The sequence below is a fragment of the Harpegnathos saltator genome, unplaced genomic scaffold, assembly GCF_003227715.2.
Source record: "Harpegnathos saltator strain DR-91 unplaced genomic scaffold, Hsal_v8.6 scaffold297, whole genome shotgun sequence".
Lineage (NCBI taxonomy): Eukaryota > Metazoa > Arthropoda > Insecta > Hymenoptera > Formicidae > Harpegnathos > Harpegnathos saltator.
In genome coordinates, this window is record NW_020230091.1 from 877,774 (window position 1) to 898,022 (window position 20,249).

At 35.1% G+C, this 20,249-nt stretch overlaps 1 long non-coding RNA gene and 1 pseudogene across 1 annotated transcript in view; one reads left to right on the forward strand and one right to left on the reverse strand.

Annotated features, from left to right (window-relative positions):
* The first annotated feature begins 7,949 nt into the window (after positions 1-7,949).
* LOC105184945 (histone-lysine N-methyltransferase SETMAR-like) lies at positions 7,950-9,452 on the forward strand (annotated as a pseudogene).
* Positions 9,453-10,536: 1,084 nt separating this feature from the next.
* Positions 10,537-20,249, reverse strand: part of LOC112588797 (uncharacterized) — a 40,751-nt gene continuing 31,038 nt past the window's right edge. The window contains exons 2-3 of the long non-coding RNA XR_003113066.1: positions 11,891-11,953; positions 10,537-10,846 (exon numbers count right to left, since the gene is read on the reverse strand). This is a non-coding gene — a long non-coding RNA (uncharacterized LOC112588797). The remainder of the gene's footprint in view (positions 10,847-11,890; positions 11,954-20,249) is intronic.

The following is a 20,249-nucleotide window of genomic DNA, read 5'->3' on the forward strand; positions in this document are numbered from 1 at the left end:
TGACTTTTATATCACTTATAATTATATCACTTATAATTACATAAACGCCCATATATGAAAATTATAGATAATTATTGCGCGTATGTTTTAATATTGTACAATATGATATATAATAACAACAACTTCATTTCTTGCAGTAATTTTTTTAAGATCTTCGTTGAGGTCGTGAATTAATTTTTTTCATCAATCAGTTTTCTGCAAAAATTAAAATTTTTTAAATAAAATTTAAATGATTCTCCTCTCTTCTCTCCGAAGAGTTAATTAAAAAATGTGTACTCCGCAGAGTTAACTAAAACATGTGTAGTTAGAAGAGTCAATTTAAAAGTGTATTCCGAAAAGTCAATTTAATAGCGTATTATGAAGAGTCAATTTGAAAGCGTACTCTGAAAAATCAAATTAATATTGTAATCCGAAAAGTCAACTTATAATAGAATATTTACTTCGATGATTCAACTAAAGAAAAAAATATTTATTATTATATTCGGAGAATAATATTTAATTTATTATTTATACTTATCTTACTTATGCTTACCCTACATATGCTTCTTTGAATGAAAAATTTAATTTGTTGACTGATTCAGATTCAGATTTGTTAAAATATCTCTTATGCGCAACTCTTGAACAGGTAGGTAGTAAAATAACTTTTTTTCTTTACGAATTTTATAAACATTTCACAAACATAAAAATTGAAAGATTCTAAGAGAACAAATAACTTTTCTTGAATATTTAAACCGAAGGAAAATTTTTTCCCATTAATAAAGAATAAATAATTAATATCTCACACAAGAGGAATCTTCATCCTTGAAATCACCGCGCGATTTTGCTTTCACAAAAATATAATATTGATTTAATAGTAACAAATGAAATAGTAACAAAAAAATTCAAAAACGGTGCAAATCTTAAACGTTTTTGAAAAATGCAGTTTGAAGTTTAGTCTTTTTTGTTAATGTCGTTATAGCAGAAGAATTACCAATTTGCTTCAGTAGCGCAGTGGATCAGGCTTTGTGATATGAGCGTAGAGGTTGCTCAAGTATGTTATTTTTACTATCTCAGGGAGAAGTATGTAGAATGTATAATAATACGCAGACAAATTCTTTACATAATCATACTTATTTCCTTTTAGCATGAATAAAAATGATCAATGCTAACATGATAAGGGTATATCGCAATTGTACGTGTACACACACACACACACACATACACACGTATACCAATGATGTCAAAACTGAACAATTTGTGAAAATTTTTTATTGATCGCAATTGTACGCAAAAACGAAAGAGAAGTATACGGGTCTCCACGGGTATCTCGTCATATTAATTGTCTATGAGCTGATAAACAGTTGATCTCCGGTATTTACAAGTTACGCTTGTCCGCAGCTTGTTCGGTTTTGACATCATTGGTATCAGTGATACGAATTTGGTGACGGGCTTGCACGAGGATTCCCCCCCTTCCTCCCCATGCACGCACACAGCCGGCTCGGTCTATCCGTGTGAACCACGCGATCGGCAATCGTCGACGCGCCGAGCGAGCGAGAGAAAGAGAATATCATTCCCTCCTTGTCGCTCTCGTTCTCGCTCAGCGAGCGAGCCTAATTCTTTCTTGCCCATAATCTGAATTACGGGCACAACTGTCTCTCTCCTCTCTATGACAATACTGAAAAGTTTTGTCTACTCGGAACACCGGTTATTATTATAAATAACATTTTATTATTAATGATATTATTATTTGTAATATATATTATTTGTAATATTATTATTTGTAATTTTATTTGTAATTGTTCAATAATGTTACAAATAATACAAATTTTTACAAATTTTACTTGTAAAAATTTATATCATTTGTAATATTATTTATAATAATATTGATACTATTCGGCACCAAGAAAATGAGATATATTTTATTAATTATTTTGCGGAGTCGGGCAGGTTCACAGGTTTGATTATTGCTTAATAATATTTTAAGAGTAATTTTAGGTTGTACAAGGATGTAGTATGAAATATAAAAAAATATTGTAACAAGATCAAGAAGTACGAAATGAAACCTCTTTGCTTTTATTACAATATCCTATAAGTTTATAAATATTTTTCATACAGTATTAAATAATCTCCAAAAACAATTACATCCGTGAAATTTTCTATCTGCGCGAAAAAAAATTCATAAAATATATTTGTTTCGTCGCTCTAAATGAGAAAATTGTCAGAACTATGTTATAGTTGTTCAGTGCACTACTCAATAAAAATATAATAATACTATGTTTGTATGTGTGAAGATTATTTGTTAAATTACAGGATATTGTAATAAAAGCAAGGAGGTTTTATTTCGTACTTCTAAGGCCAAGATTTATTAACGACTAAAGACATATTCGAATTGATCTTGCCTTAATTGGTCGGATTAGTGGTCGGTCTTGCCTTAAGTTCCAAGCCTCATAACTCGAAAAGTACTCGATGAAATGTTACTTTGTTCGAGTGTTTTGGAAAGCTCTCGAGATAAGCTACAAGAATATGTAATAAAAAATTGTAGTTTCTATTTAAAAAAACATTAATGACGTTGGCCTGATTTTAACAAGGTCACTCAAGGTCAAGTTCACATTTCCGTCATGTGTCGTCCTTCAAGCCATGCAACTTTCGTTCGAAAAATTTTTTAATAAAATCATCGATAATGGACCATATCACTTTAGTTAGAAAAATGTGGAAACGGTCAAATACCTCGAAAACGAAACATTTTTAGGAAAAATGTTTCCAACTAAAGTTGTAGGTTTTTAAAAGTTCTATTGAATGATCGTATCCGGTTGACCTTGAATAGAGGACTCAAGGCGAGATCAATGCCAACATGATTTTTTTAAATGGAACATCCCATTTCTTATCACACAGTGTTAAAGATGACAGCGAGACGTTTCCAAAACACTACTTGATGACCTATTTTTGTTGAGAATTGTCTGAGTTATGAGCTTTAGATAAGTCTTGGCCTTAGAAGTACGAAATAAAACCTCCTTGCTTTTATTATAATATCCTGTAAGTTAACAAATATTCTTCACACATACAAACATAGTATTATTATATTTTTATTGAGTAGTGCACTGAACAACTGACATAGTTCTGACAATTTTCTCATTTAGAGCGACGAAACAAATATATTTTATGAATTTTTTTTCGCGCAGATAGAAAATTTCACAGATGTAATTGTTTTTGGAGATTATTTAATACTGTATGAAAAATATTTATAAACTTATAGGATATTGTAATAAAAGCAAAGAGGTTTCATTTCGTACTTCTTGATCTTGTTACAATATTTTTTTATATTTCATACTACATCCTTGTACAACCTAAAATTACTCTTAAAATATTATTAAGCAATAATCAAACCTGTGAACCTGCCCGACTCCGCAAAATAATTAATAAAATATATCTCATTTTCTTGGTGCCGAATAGTATCAATATTATTATAAATAATATTACAAATGATATAAATTTTTACAAGTAAAATTTGTAAAAATTTGTATTATTTGTAACATTATTGAACAATTACAAATAAAATTACAAATAATAATATTACAAATAATATATATTACAAATAATAATATCATTAATAATAAAATGTTATTTATAATAATAACCGGTGTTCCGAGTAGACAAAACTTTTCAGTATTGTCATAGAGAGGAGAGAGACAGTTGTGCCCGTAATTCAGATTATGGGCAAGAAAGAATTAGGCTCGCTCGCTGAGCGAGAACGAGAGCGACAAGGAGGGAATGATATTCTCTTTCTCTCGCTCGCTCGGCGCGTCGACGATTGCCGATCGCGTGGTTCACACGGATAGACCGAGCCGGCTGTGTGCGTGCATGGGGAGGAAGGGGGGGAATCCTCGTGCAAGCCCGTCACCAAATTCGTATCACTGATACCAATGATGTCAAAACCGAACAAGCTGCGGACAAGCGTAACTTGTAAATACCGGAGATCAACTGTTTATCAGCTCATAGACAATTAATATGACGAGATACCCGTGGAGACCCGTATACTTCTCTTTCGTTTTTGCGTACAATTGCGATCAATAAAAAATTTTCACAAATTGTTCAGTTTTGACATCATTGGTATACGTGTGTATGTGTGTGTGTGTGTGTGTACACATACAATTGCGATATACCCTTATCATGTTAGCATTGATCATTTTTATTCATGCTAAAAAGAAATAAGTATGATTATGTAAAGAATTTGTCTGCGTATTATTATACATTCTATATACTTCTCCCTGAGATAGTAAAAATAACACACTTGAGCAACCTCTACGCTCATATCACAAAGCCTGATCCACTGCGCTACTGAAGCAAATTGGTAATTCTTCTGCTATAACGACATTAACAGAAAAGACTAAACTTCAAACTGCATTTTTCAAAAACGTTTAAGATTTGCACCGTTTTTAAATTTTTTTGTTACTATTTCATTTGTTACTATTAAATCAATATTATATTTTTGTGAAAGCAAAATCGCGCGGTGATTTCAAGGATGAAGATTCCTCTTGTGTGAGATATTAATTATTTATTCTTTATTAATGGGAAAAAATTTTCCTTCGGTTTAAATATTCAAGAAAAGTTATTTGTTCTCTTAGAATCTTTCAATTTTTATGTTTGTGAAAAGTTTATAAAATTCGTAAAGAAAAAAAGTTATTTTACTACCTACCTGTTCAAGAGTTGCGCATAAGAGATATTTTAACAAATCTGAATCTGAATCAGTCGACAAATTAAATTTTTCATTCAAAGAAGCATATGTAGGGTAAGCATAAGTAAGATAAGTATAAATAATAAATTAAATATTATTCTCCGAATATAATAATAAATATTTTTTTCTTTAGGTGAATCATCGAAGTAAATATTCTATTATAAGTTGACTTTTCGGATTACAATATTAATTTGATTTTTCAGAGAGCTTTCAAATTGACTGTTGTTACGTCCTAGAGGAGGAACGCAACCCTTTCGTTCGCGAGTAAGGCGAACCTCGTTCGTACACGCGTGTCAGTGAACGGGTCAGGGATCCGACAGGTCCCTTTACTCGGGCACCGACGTACGACGAGCGGTCCGTTTTTCGGTCAGGGACGCGAATCCCTTTACCGGGGATAGGACCATGAGTTGACTGTTGGAAGGGTATATGTGATTTTGAAATTAATTGGAAAAAGAATGAAATATAAACAGATTTATTAAAATGAGTATAATAACAAAATGAATTACGGCGCGGTTTAATACAATTGATGAATGACTGTGTATGTGTATGTGTGTGTATGAGAAGTGAAAGAAGGAGGAAATAAAAAAAAAGGAAGGAATATGAGTAAAGAGTTAGTAAGCAAAGAAAATGTAACTTACTGGTGATTCCTGGGATACGAGAAATGAACAAGATATAACGGTTGATAGGCGGCTCCTGCTCTGTAGGTTGGGATGGGTTGTGCGACTCCCTTCCAATTGTTCAATTATGGCACAACAGCACTGATTCTAAATTTTTATTTTTGTCCCCAAAAAAAAATAAGACAGAGGACGTAAAAGTATATGTAGTGCCGAAACAAAACCGAAGACGAATTTGAGTCTAAGGACGTGTTTTTACAAGTCTGATTTTTGAATCTAGAATCTATGTGAATCTGCTCTTTCTGTTTCTCAGAATAGAAGTAACGGTAGAAGTTGAAGTAGAAGTGGCCGCGGAGGCGGATTACCGCGGTTTTTATAGTGATAATCGGAGGCAGAAGCTATCAGGGTGGGTAGAGGGATGGCCTTTGAGGAAGGGGTGGATTGGTCTTAGTGGGAAAAAGTCTCAGCCATTAGCAAAGTTAAAAGACATCGTGGGAGGAGACAGTTAGTTTTTGGAGATATGAATATGGAAGGGCTAAAGGGTGGAGCGTGAGTGTCTCATAGTTTTAGGTGGATATATGATTGGCTGAATGAGTTAGGCGCGACAAGCGTAGAGGTGGTGGGTTCTTGAGATAGAGAAATGTATACAAGTGGACGGTTGGAAAAATCAAAATGCCGTAAATCAAAGGCTGGGATCAGATTTTACGACTATCAGTGAAGTAGGCTTTGTTGGTTGACTGATTGGGCACATATGGTTTTGGATTGGGAAGATGTGAGTTTCAGAGCAGGAATGCTCTGAGTTGCTTTGTTTCACTGAAGGTTTATTAGCGCGGAGTTTCAAGTTTTTATAGCTGGGACGACGGACACACTTGGCGAACACTACCCAGGTATAGGTTTTTACAACAGGGCATTGTTTCCTGTTATGGAATTTTCCCGAATCGCTTTTCATTTGGCGCGACGGCTGTTCGCCAGATGGGTCTGTTTCTTAATTTATATTTATATATGTATATATTCCTATTATAGTTATATTAGGAGAATATAAATCTGCGAGAGGAAAGAATTTTTACTAATTAAATCTACAGGACGTAACACTGTTCTAACTACACATGTTTTAGTTAACTCTGTGGAATACACATTTTTTAATTAACTCTTCGGAGAGAAGAGAAGCGAATCATTTTAAATTTTATTTAAAAAATCTTAATTTTTGCAGAAAACTGATTGATGAAGAAAAAAATTAATTCACGGCCTCAACGAAGATCTTAAAAAAATTACTGCAAGAAATGAAGTTATTGTTATTATATACCATATTATACAATATTAAAACATAAGCGCAATAATTATCTATAATTTTCATATATGGGCGTTTATGTAATTATAAGTAATATAAAAGTCATGACAAATTAATGTGGCCGCGCGTTATCTCTGTCGCGTCATTGCTAGAAATCGTCCGAACTCTCGAAATTATTTTCTTCCCGAATTATGAATATAAAACAATGTGGAAAGGAAAACAAGGGGGTGAAAGGGAAGACGGCGACGTCTGCCTTACGATAACATCGCTGCTGGCTCGCTTCAGTTTATCGTCGCGATTGTCTATTCGCTGGTGGTGAGACAAAGACCGATTCTCCGTTTTTATCTGACTAATCTAGCTCGCTCGTGAACATAGCACAAAACAGAACCAAATAATTATGAACATAGAACGGAATAATACCAACAAATCGTGGACATTGGCTTAGTAGTTCATATCCATGAAAAATGGACCCAGTTGGCACTTCGAATCAGCCAATTTTTCGATAACGCTGTAAATGCAACCATGGCCGCTCTCAGGCCTCTCTCTGGTACATGACAGTATTTAGCCGCAGCCGCGATCGCCAATCGCAAGTGTGATTGGAAAGCAAGAAATCGCAATCGCAATCGCAATCGCAGTCGCAGTCGCAGCCGCGAGTCGCTAGTGTGATACAGTTTTTAGCGACTCGCGACTGCGGCTGCGATTGCGATTCTTCTTCGACCAATCAGAAAGCAGCGACTCGCGGCTGCGACTCACGACTGTCGCTTAGACGGCTTTCTGACTGGTCGAGGAAGAATCACAATCGCAATCGCAATCGCAGCCGCAGCCACGAGTCGCTAGTGTGATACGGTCTTAACGCGGCTCACACTGACTGTCGCGCGGCGTCAAAGCGCCAAGACGCCATCGCCAAACTTTACGCGGTTATTACTAAAAAAACTACGCGAGATATCGCTAAATGCAACAAGACTTTTTTGTTCCTCTCATTTCAGTAAGTTATCAAAATTCAGGGCGCTATTATAACAATATATGATATTCTTGAGATGAAATAGAGCTGAAAAGTCTAATACCACTTTTTCTTCCGACAAATAGTTAGCGAGATATCGTGAGTGAAATATTTTGATAAAGTTATCAAGTTTTCCTTAATTATTATGCAAATAAAAAAGAGGTTCAAACAAGTTTTTTAAATTAATTGGTCGAAAAAGACGGTGTAATAAAAAATTGGGGTATCCATTTAAGAAAAGTAATGATGGTTTCAAAAATATGAATGATGAATATCTAAAAAATGGTGCCATTTATAAACAAAATAGTATAGTTGTTTTATGTTCCCCTTGAAATCATATAACTTTTGTCCGAAACATTTCTGCTGAAAATGCTTTGTTGAAGAATTGTCGAGGAAGAATTGTGCGTTTTTTAAAATGGGACACTCTGTATATACGTGTGATATACATCAATGGATATGTCAGGGCGTATATATTAGGTCGTTAAATATGAAATATCCGATTTCCTTAAATACTAAGTTCGACAGTCGATATCTCTGAATACCTTTACAGTTCTTGGTTTTTTTTCCTTGTGAAGGTACATCACTCTTTCAAACGCATGTTTTGGCTTGTGATTATCTTTCGAAATGTCTTTGTTACAGCAATCTTTGTGTAACCATGGATAAGTTAAAAATTCGTATTATTTTCGAATACGAATTCCGTCGTGGAACCAATGCAGCGCAGACAACTCGAAATATCAACAAAGTGTTTGGTGAAGATGTGGCTAATGAACGCACTGTACGTCGATGGTTTGAGAAGTTTCGTTCTGGCGATTTTAATCTTGAAAATGAGCCACGTAGGTGACCCGAGACCAAGGTGGATAATGATGAGCTGAAAGCTGCAGTGGAAGCGGATACATCTCAAACTACGCGTGAATTAGCAGCAAGGTTACTATTCCAACGATATTGGATCACTTGAAACAAATCAGTAAGGTAAAGAAGCTGGATAGATGGGTTTCGCATGAATTAAACGAGCGTCAGAAGAGGAATCGTCTCGAAGCTTGCCTTTCTTTACTATCACGATATAAAGGTGAACCATTTTTACATCGTATTATTACGTGTGATGAAAAATGGATTCTTTTCAACAATTGCAAGCGTTCGGCACAATGGTTGGATATAGATGAAGTGCCGAAACAGAGTCAAAAACCAAATACCCACAAAAGAAAACTAATGATGTCTGTTTGGTGGTCCAGTGCTGATATTGTCCACTACAGCTTCATGAAACCTGGTCAATTGATTACAGCGGATGTCTACTGTAACCAACTGGACGAAATGATGAGGATGCTTGCGGTTAAGCAGTCGAGATTGGTCAATAGAGACAAGCCAATCCTCTTGCAAAACAACACTCGGCCACATGTCGCATAAACAACGTTGCTCAAACTACAGCAGCTGGACTTGGAAACTCTCTGTCACCCACCATATTCACCAAATCTTGCACCAACTGACTATCACTTCTTCCAGGCACCAGATCACTTCTTGCAAGGAAAAATATTCAATTCTCAACAAGCTATGGAAAATGCCTTCAGCGATTTCATCGTCACTCGCTCTTCAGGCTTCTTCGCTGCTGGCATGAATAAGTTACCGTTAAAATGGCAGAACTGTGTCGATACTGTAGGCGCATACTTTGATTAATTTTACTATTTTTGATTTGAGATATAATAAACCAAACTTTTGATTCGAAATCGGATATTTCATACTTAATGATCTAATATACAGGTTATCTGTAAAGTCCGACCCCACTCCTGGATCTCGGAAACGGCTTTCAATATGGAAAAATGTCTCAGACAAAAGTTATAGGATATTGAGGGGGACACATGATAAAAATATAGACTTGACCTTGAGTGACTTTATCAAGGCCAGGTCAATATGATCGATGTTTTCTTAAATGGAACCTTCTATTTTTGATTGCATATTCTTGTAGCTCTTGTCGAGACGTTTTCAAAACTACCTATTTTTATTTTTTGCGTAAGCCATTCCTAATATAGGAAGCTTCAAAGTTGACATACCGCCGGCATTCACATTACCCAAGGCGTATCACGTGGAGGTTGCACGATCGGATTTGCGCCTCTTGTGCGTGCGTGTCACAGTAGAGATAAGGATCCCACGGTTCGTCATTCCCGTAGTATTGTTTGACTTCAAACGCTCTCCACTGTGTGTGTGCGTGTGTTGTGGCCCTAAAAAGAGTCAATTTTGTGTGTATGTGTTTCTTCAGTCAAAATTCTCCCCATCCCCCCTCTCTCTCTCTCTCTCTCTCTCTCTCTCTCTCTCTCTCTCTCTCTCTCTCTCTCACTGTCTCTCTTTTACTGTCTTTCTACCATTCTTCTTCTCCTTCCCCTTACATTAGTTATTTTCTTGCCGTTACCGCAGGAGATGCTCAAAATGAGTCAAAAAATACTACGGGAATGATGAACCGTGGGGTCCTTACCTCTACTGTGACACACACGCGTGCGTGCGTGCGCGCGCGCGCGCGCACGCACGCACGCACGCACGCACACGCACACGCACAGAGAAAGAGAGACACACAGGCACGCGCACGCACATGTACACGCACACGCACCACACGCACAGGTACACGCACATGCACACGCGCATATACACACACAAGAGGCGTAAATCCGACCGTGCAACCTCCACGCGGTACACGTTGGGTAATGTGAATGCGGTATGTCAACTTTGAAGCTTCATATATTGGGAATGGCTTGCGCAAAAAACAAAAATAGGTAGTGTTTTGAAAATGTCTCGATAAGGGCTACAAGAATATGCAATAAAAAGGAGGTTCCATTTAAGAAAACATCGATCACATTGACCTAGCCTTGGTAAAATCACTCAAGGTCAAGTCCATATTTTTATCATGTGTCCTCCTCAATGTCCTACAACTTTTGTCTGAAACATTTTTCCATATTTACAGCCGTTTCCGAGATCCAGTGGTGGGGTTGGACTTTGCAGATACCCTGTATACCTATAGCAGTTAAAAGATTAAAAACTTTTTTATTTTATGATGATAATAAATATAGTAGCTTACCATATCATAAACATTTAAAATGATTGGTTCACGTGCCATTTTCGGAATCAACTCTTCACTATCTTGTGGATAACCCAAACAACTTGGGAAGGAGAGATTACAATTAAGACCTGATGAAAACATCATTGGGAACTTTGTAGTCCACGGAAGAAAGTTGTATATAGATATCCTAATATACCTAGCAAATATAAATCATATTACTCTATTATAAAATTTATAACATGTCTTTCACAAAACACGAGCTTTGTCGTGTGTGTTGTGACTAGAGTTTCCAATCCCGGGATTTCGGAATTTTTTGAATTCCATCCCGGGATTATTTATATATAAAGAAAGAAACAAGGAATATTTACAAATAATAGAATTATTTTATTTAGAGAACGTTCATAGACTTTTATGAACATTATGACAAACAAAAAAATAAAATTTCAGTAAAAATGAAAGCAATTTACATTAATGATTGCATAAAAACCGTTACAATTAAAAATTAAAGTTTTTGTAATAAAAATAAAAATAATTATTTCTTCTTTTTCACATTTGAAAAAGCGACTTTAAAAATAATAAAACATAAATTTTGTTAAAAAATATCTAATCGAGGATCCCGGATTCGAGTCTGTGTTGCGTCAATTTATCCGCGAAATTTAAAATAAAAAACTTCCTTAATATTTAAAACAAATAAAAATAATACATGGAATTAAATTTAAAATATAAATATACACTTCTCTAGCAAATGCTCTAAAACATCAGTAATAAGTAATAATTATTAAAGTAAAATTTTTGTAAAACGTATGTATTATATAGACATTAAGCATTAAATTTGAAATCCCGAAATCCCGGGATTTGTGTTGTTGAATCCCGAGTATTTTCAGGACCAAAAATGTGGCCGGGATCCAGGATCCCTGGATTGGAAACTCTAGTTGTGACTAACATTCTGTATAAATAAATTAAAAAAATAAATTACAGTAAAATTATAAATTACTGTATAATTATATGTATAATTATAAAAGTATAAATTACATTAAAATTACAGTAAAATATATGGAAAAGGTTTTTTCGTCAATTATGATTAGGTTATATAAGGCAAAATATCAATAGAAAATTTCAAAAAATAACTTTCTAAATTTTTTAAAATACAATTTGTTTTTAAGAACACTTTTTAAATTTCTGTATAAAATTTTAAGTGCTGTTACAATTTTTAAATTAGATGATGGCATTTTTATCTTACCCCTTCCGAGAATTCTAGAACCGATTATCTTCTTACATAAGAAATCCCATTGAACGATAAAATCTGAAAAAAAGAATTGTCAATTTTTCTATCAGTTTTCAGCAAAATGTTATTTTAAGGCTCTTTCAAATACAATTAAAATAATAAAAATGGCAATTTTGAGCCTGCACACGATATTAATATAAGATGTTAAAAATTTATTTAAATAAAATCCTGTCTAGGACATAAAACACATATCAAACGTTTTGGCTCTGTACTCAGCCCTCATCACTAATTAAAAATTACGCTGTTTTGCCAACACATCGATCTATGCTATCTTCTGAGACAGTTGAAAATATACCAAAACACATTCTCAGTAATGCACTGCACTTCCTTAAATCATGAAGTCCACATGTATTACAGATCGGGAGTGAATTCCATGTGATTTCTCCTCCGGATCTGTGTCTTCTAACTTTCCTGACATGTGGAAGAATATCAGGAAATGCCGTGGAAACACTCTTATAGTCTTCATATGATAATTTTTGGTGATTAATATGATATATTTGTGCGTTATAATAATCAAACAAGACGACGTTAAGCCAAAATATTTCAAATTGAACGTGACGTACATGAAGCATGGTTTTTATATGTAATATATAGTTTGGTATGACGCAAACAGAAATTTTACATGTTTATGAGTATGACGTGTTGGAAATACATATTGGAAATTACATCAATCTAATGAGACAAGTGAGCAAGCTGTCCGGTTTATTTCGTTACCTTATATAGAAAACTTATCTGAATCCTGTATTCCTCTGTTTAAATCAATTAATATTAAGATCGGGTTCTGTGGATCTCAGGATTTGCAAGGCATTATCAGGATATAAAAGGATATCATTCCGGACTGATATAAAAATGTGGAATGTCGAATATATTGCAAACAATGCACCTCATGACCAGACAAGTAGATTGTCACAAACCACAATACGGAAACATGAAAAAATTAATTACGGAAATCCATCGGTAATGGATGAACACCGTATAAAAGTGGTCATAATTTTGATTTCGACGACCTCGAAATTTTAGATTTCGAGCTATCTTATAAAAGACGCATGATTTCAGAGATATTACATATAAAGCAGTCAATAGATATTAATTTACGGACACTTTGGTTATTAAACGAGTTTTATTATTTCATTCTCAATGTTCTCAGAAGCCTATCAAATGTAAGTCTAGACAGAGGTTTGACATGTGTTTTATATAATAGACAGGTTTGTATTTAAATAAATTGTTATACTTTTATTATCTCATGTTAATATCGTGTGCAGGCTTAAAATTCTCATTTTAATTATTTTAATTTTCAGGAATATTTGTAACACTTTATATAAAATATCCCAGAACAACTCTGCTACCGCTCTTGAGGACGTAGAAGGAATTGAAGTAAATAAAAAGGTCTCATTTTATGATATTCACGAAATAATTATTGAATTATTAATTTTAGTAAATAAATATATAAGTGTGCGCCGATATGATAAAGGAGAAGTGTTCAAGCTATTTAAAATATAGTGCGTTTCAATAATAAATGACAATAATAATTTACAATAATAATTAACGACGTACATCGCTATTCGTGCTTACATCGGCGCTCTTACGTTCTACCATATTGCGCCTAGGTTCGCGTTAATGACTGCTACCCAGTCTGATTGCAATTAGTTCACTTTATAAGATAACTTTACGAGACAAGATTTATTTGTTTTTTGATGTAATTTATATAATATAATTTTATGTGTCTTTAATATAATTTAGACAGCTTTGTATATAAGATTTCTTGAGACAAAAAATTCAAATTGAAATCGTAATAATCTTCTGCGTAAAAAAAGTGACAAAAACTAACGAAATTTATAGAGAATCTCATTGTTTTTTATCGTAATTTTATCGTAAAATTCAAATTGATATCGTAATATCAGATTAATCAGAGTCTTTTCGTATTTTGAATTGCCCTACTTGGCGCGTTTACGTGCAAAACAAACCACGAGAGGAAAGAGAAAAGGCGATTGTTTTAAATTCATCTAATCTCGCCGTAAAAACTGTTGCAGATAGAGAGTCTATGAACTATTGTGAGTTTAGAAAAAATAAAAAAATGGAGTTTACAAAATAGCAAAATTAGATCAATTTTGTTATATAAATTTAAAACGGACATCTCAAACCCATTGACCGAAACCCATTGATTTATGTGAAGCTTTCGAATAAGATGTGATTATCGTCAAATCATGTCAATTTTTATTTAAAAAATTTCGAAATAGAGATTTTAACCTGGAGGATGAGCCCAGGTTCAGAGCGTTTGTGAAGCAAAATCAAAGAAATCTTGAATACTACCATTTACGCGCTTGAGACAGAATTCGGGGTAGCTCACGGAACCATCATCAATAGCTTTCACCAACTTGGCTTTGTATCAAATTGAACAAGTAGATGCCGCATGCATTGAGCGAGAGGAACAAGCTTAACTGCATCTCCAAGTATATTACACTACTCAACTGATATCGCAATGAACCTTTTGTTGATCAATTGATTAGATACGACGAAAAATGGATCTTTTATGATAATGTAGTACGAAAATGAAGTTGGTGTAAGCTCGGAAGCCCGAGGACCCAAGCAGAACATCTACCGGCAGATCATATTCAATATACAGGGTGCACGATTTATCTGAAGACATTGAAATATCTCGAGAACTATGCATTGGATAAAAAAAAGTGGTTAATGAAAGTTGTTAGTCTCGAAGGGGGACATCCAATGATACCAAACTCGACCTTCCACCCCACCCCCTGGGGGTGGGGGTTGAGGGCAACTTTGAAATTTTAAATGGAAACCCCCATTTTTTATTGCAGATACGGATTCTACGCCACAAAATACGTAAATTTTGTCCGAAACTTTTTTTTTTATTCGTGATAGATGGCGCTGTAATCGCAAAAAATTATATTTTCCGCAATTCTTCAGAAATGATCATTGGATTGAGAAATAAAAAATACCTGTTCAATATTTTTAAAGAACATAATAAAAGTTATTCTCCCCCCCCATCCTCTCTAGGGTGGGTGATAACGTTCAAATCTCAAATGGGAACCGAACTTGCGCTGAAACTCCCGCAGATATGCTTCTATCCTGTGTACAATCATTTGAAAAAAGGATCAATAAGTGTATTGAAGTTGAAGGTAAAAATTTCGAACACTTACTCTAATTAATTGAACAGTGAGAAGCAAGGGGACTCACATTAAAAAAGCACCCCGATCTGTGAGAGGCAAGGGGACTCACATTAAAAAAGCACTCGAAGGGAACATAAAACTACTACGTCCTCGTCGTTGTTCCTGTGTAACGCTAAAAGTAGTTTCTCGGAAAAATTCAACGCTATCTATCACGAATGAAAAAAATTGTTTCAATAAAAATTTCACGTACAATCTAATTCTGCAATGAAAAATGTGGGTCCCCATTTGAGATTTGAACGTTATCACCCACCCTACCCCGAGAGGATGGAGGGGAATAACTTTTATTATGTTCTTTAAAAATATTGAACAGGTATTTTTTATTTCTCAATCCAATGATCATTTCTGAAGAATTGCGGAAAATATAATTTTTTGCGATTACAGCGCCATCTATCACGAATAAAAAAAAAAGTTTCCGACAAAATTTACGTATTTTGTGGCGTAGAATCCATATCTGCAATAAAAAATGGGAGTTTCCATTTAAGATTTCAAAGTTGCCCCCAACCCCCATCCCCAGGGGGTGGAGTGGGAGATCGAGTTTGGTATCATTGGATGTCCCCCTTCGAGACTAACAACTTTCATTAACCACTTTTTTTTATCCAATGCATAGTTCTCGAGATATTTCAATGTCTTCAGATAAATCGTGCACTCTGTATAGTGGTGTTATGTCCTGCGGACTCCGCGCACTCTAGACTTCTTTTATAAATAAGGAAAATTGAATTTATTATTACTTATTATATGGCCGGATGCGCTCAGCCATGTTATCACACGACGCGATCTTTGGAAGTTTCGATGCTCCGGAAATATTAACAATCTTGAACCAACTCCGATCTTGTTTCCCACGCACTTAGTCAACGATAACAGTATCTGACATCCTTCTTAGAAACATCGACATTTCCTTCTTGCTGCCACGTTTTTTTTAACAAAAGACTCGAAATCCTCTTATTGCCATATGCATCCTATCTCCTACAAAATTATCTTAAAGACACTGCAACGTATTCTTAACCCCCACTTCTAAAAAACATTCGAAGCATAGTCCTATGACTATATTTGGGCATGAAAATTAGATTTCCGAAACAATTCCCCAAACTCCACTCTCTCAACCGAGTTGACGTTTTGAGAAAAGCCAAAAGGCCAAGACACTTCTCGACTGACCCGCAGCCAGGACAGAAACTTCTCTTCAGCACCCCTTCAGGGTCTCTTAACAATCTAGCCTACTAGTGGCTTAGACAGATCAGTGTTTCTTTAGTTGTTAATTATTCTGTGCAACGATCTCGTGCACATTTTTGGACCATTGTGAGCAATCCAGCTGAAACCAGCTTCCTATTCTTGGCGCAGAACTTGGATCATCCGCCCTCACCGACACACAACAATTACACTCTTTATTTTCGACAAATAGCACAGAACCAGTAGTAAGTTATTTATACTTTCTTTTGCCTGAGTGACCCCTTTCTTTACATTTTTCTTCTTTTCTTCTCTTTTTTCTTTTCCTTTCCTTTTTCTTCCTTTTCTCTCTCCCTTGGTATTCCTCCTTAATTGTGAAATTCGGTGTCAGTGGCCCAATCTTGTCGATCTCAATCGGACATAACGGAATTTTACTCACCGCGATTGTTATACATATATGTATACGTACACATTATAAAATCTTACAAATTTTATTTTATTGTGAACTTCCGTCTAATCATCAATAAAACAAGTTATTTGTAATTATAAGCCAATCACGTTTTCCAACTAATTATTCTCAACAAAAAATTCTCCCTTCCCTCAACTGTCGCTCACAGTCTTATCCCAGGTAAAAGGATTCAGTTCCTTGACCTAAATAAAGGACCACCGACGTACGTCCGCGCCAGATGAAGGGGTCATTCCGATCCTTGATCTGCACCGCAGACTTGCGAATACGTCGTACTTGTGAAAGCAAGCGTCAAGTTGCGTTCCTCCTTCAGGACGTAACAGTGGGATATGTGTGAAATTGTCCACTATGAGCTGCTACCAAAAAACCAAACAATCAATACGGACTTTTACTGTCAGCAGTTGAAAAGAGTTCAGACAAAACTCAAGGAACTTCGACCTCAACTTGTTAACCGTAAAGGTATCCTTTTCCACCAAGACAATGCTCACGTCCATGTTGCACACCCATGTTGAGAAAAATCAGAGAGCTGGGGAATTGCAAACGTCTCGAGCATCCACCGTACTCTCCTGACCTCGCGCTATTTGACTATTCTTTTTTCAGACTTTTAAAAAAATTTTTTAACGGAAGTCGATTGGCAGAGATGGTACAGCTCACCGCAGGCGCTTACATTGAGTGCCTAATGCGATGAGCTCTCATCAATATACGTAATGACATTGAAAACGTAATTTTTACAATTGTCGTTAATGATCGTATCGAGTGCCGTGAAATTACAATAATTTCCTAATTTTTATTAATTTTATGACCTTTGGAAATTGGAAAAAATCATCATATTAACAAAAGTTAGAATACTATTGTAGCAGCATATTTAGACCAAGCATATTGAGACTAAATACAGTAAAAAAAGTTTAGCACTACTTTTTCTTCTGATCAATAGTTATTGAGGTATCGTAAAAGTTATTCAAATTAATAAGAGTAGAAAAGATAATATTATATAATAAAAAGTGAGGGTTCCATTTAAAAAATGCAAATTAACTTCAACATAATCTTGATGACGATGTTCAAGGTCATACTGGTATTGTTATGTAATGCGTCACTTAAAACTTCACAATTTCTATATTTAATATTTTTTTATTTTAGATATCTTCAAAGTTATTTAGATGGCCTGTTTTAAGTGACAGAGTGTTTGGGATCATTAGATACCGTATAAGTGGCACACATTTTATACAGAGTAGACCATTTTATTCAATACACACGAATGTTTAAAAAAGAAGTTTTTCAAAAAAATGTTTAACAAAAGTTTTATTTATGGCTTTAAAGGGCGGAAATGGATAATATTATCAATTTAACCCCTTGACTGTGGAGGCAGAAATGTACTAATCGTGCCATTTTTGTGTTGGAAAAAATGTCGAATTTTCTTTATGATACTTTTATAATAACGGTTTTTGGGGTCGCTGAATCCAAATTTGATATTAAAATTCCGAAATTCAAAATGACGGATCCAATATGGTGGGTCAAAATTATGAAAATAATCGGATATTTATGAAAGTGGGTATCTATATATTTTTGGGGTCGCTGAATTCGAATCTGATATCAAAATTTCAAAATTCAAAATGGCGGATCGACCATGGTGTGTCAAAATTATGAAAATAATCAGATTTTAATGAAAGTCGGTATTTATATGTTTTTGGTATCGCTGAATCCAAATTTGATATCAAAATTTTAAAATTAAAAATGGCGGATCTAAATTTTGAAAATCAGATTTTCATGATTTTTATCATTTTGACTCGCCATGTTGGATCCGCCATTTTGAATTTCGAAATTTTGATATCAAATTCTGATTCAGCGACCCCAAAAACATTTAGATACCTACTTTCATAAAAATCCGATTTTTTATAATTTTGACTCGCTATGTTGGATCCGCTTGAATTTCGAAATTTTGATATCAAATTCAAATTCAGCAACTCCAAAAACATATAGATACCCACCTGTATGCAAAAAACAATAGTTTTACTATTTTTTTTCTTCGATGCGTATATACACGTCATCCACACTGGTGGCACTTTTTCATGCGGCTATACACGTCATCCACAGTCAAGGGGTTAGTTAATTATAGATGGCGCCACTTTAGAGATTTTATCATGGCAGCTATTTTTTTAAATAGAAATTAAAAGACAATGTTAAAAAAGCCGAATTTTTGCCCCTCGGGGAAATGGATAAAACATACTCCATACATTTTCCACACATAAATACAAACCAAAAATGCACCTAGAACCGTCTAGAACCCTGGGGAAAATTTTTGGCAAGTTATTTGACTTGCTAAATTAAGTGGAACGGGATCACTTTTCAAATGGAGAAGTATTGGAGAAAAACTCTTTCCTTCTTCACACACACGCGCGGGCGCGCACACATCGCACGTACGCGCACACACACATACAGAGTGTCCCATTTTAAAACCTCCACGCGAATATTTCTGAATGATCAAATTTTCAGAAAAAATGTTTCAGATAAAAGTTGTTAGGTTCAGAGCGGGCCATCTGATGACCACCTTGATCTTGACCTTGGAGGTCATTTTGAAGATTATTTGAAGGTCAATTTCGATTTTTTTAATGGAAAACTCCTTTTTAATGGAAACTCCTATTTTTTACTGCAGATTTGTATTCTACATAAAAAATTAAGAAAGTTTGATTCTTGATGTTGTTTTGATATTCTGCCTCCATCAAGGTGAAAATGCTGTTTAAACATCGTTAAAATGATTTTTTCGAGGAATATTTTCGACCTCTTAGCGTTAAGACAAAATCGGAGGTAGATCCAGCCAGTTAAAGCAAGTTTGGAAAATTTCACGTTCAGATATTATGACCCATGTTATGAGGTCCAAGTGACTCTTAGAGGACTCTTAGAGTTTCAAGGTCAACTTCGCTATTCGAATAAATTCACTAGAATAACCTCAAAAGTAAGATCGACAGCAGATATTATTTCAAATAAAAACTGTTGGGTTTAGAGGAGGCCATCTGATGGTGATCTCGACCTTGGGGTTTCGAGGTTATTTGAAGGTCAATTTGAAAGTTTTAATAGGAAACTCTCCTCTTTGAGTTTAAAAATGAAGAATATAGAAAATTCCACGTTCTGATGTGTACATCGATCGACTACGTACAGGGTACAGGCAAGGTTAACCTTTAGAGGGCCGAAAAACCACTATAGTGGTGGTAGACAACAGTTAGTTGCATTTATGTTCAACATTCATCTACTTATATCTGTATAGATATTCACATATCCAGATACAAGTTTGTACCCCCCTCTTTTTTTATCACGGTGGGGAAACCCTCATGGGTACCCTCACCCCCTCGGGGAGGGGGGCGGGGGTTATGCCGGATTCTTACCGGCTAAAACTCCACCGGGAGTTTGCTTTTCCTCGGGGTCTGGCTGGGACGGCCGGAGGAACTGCGCAAGTACCAGTCGATTCTCCGACCGTCCCACCCCTTGGTCCATGTGGGCCCTT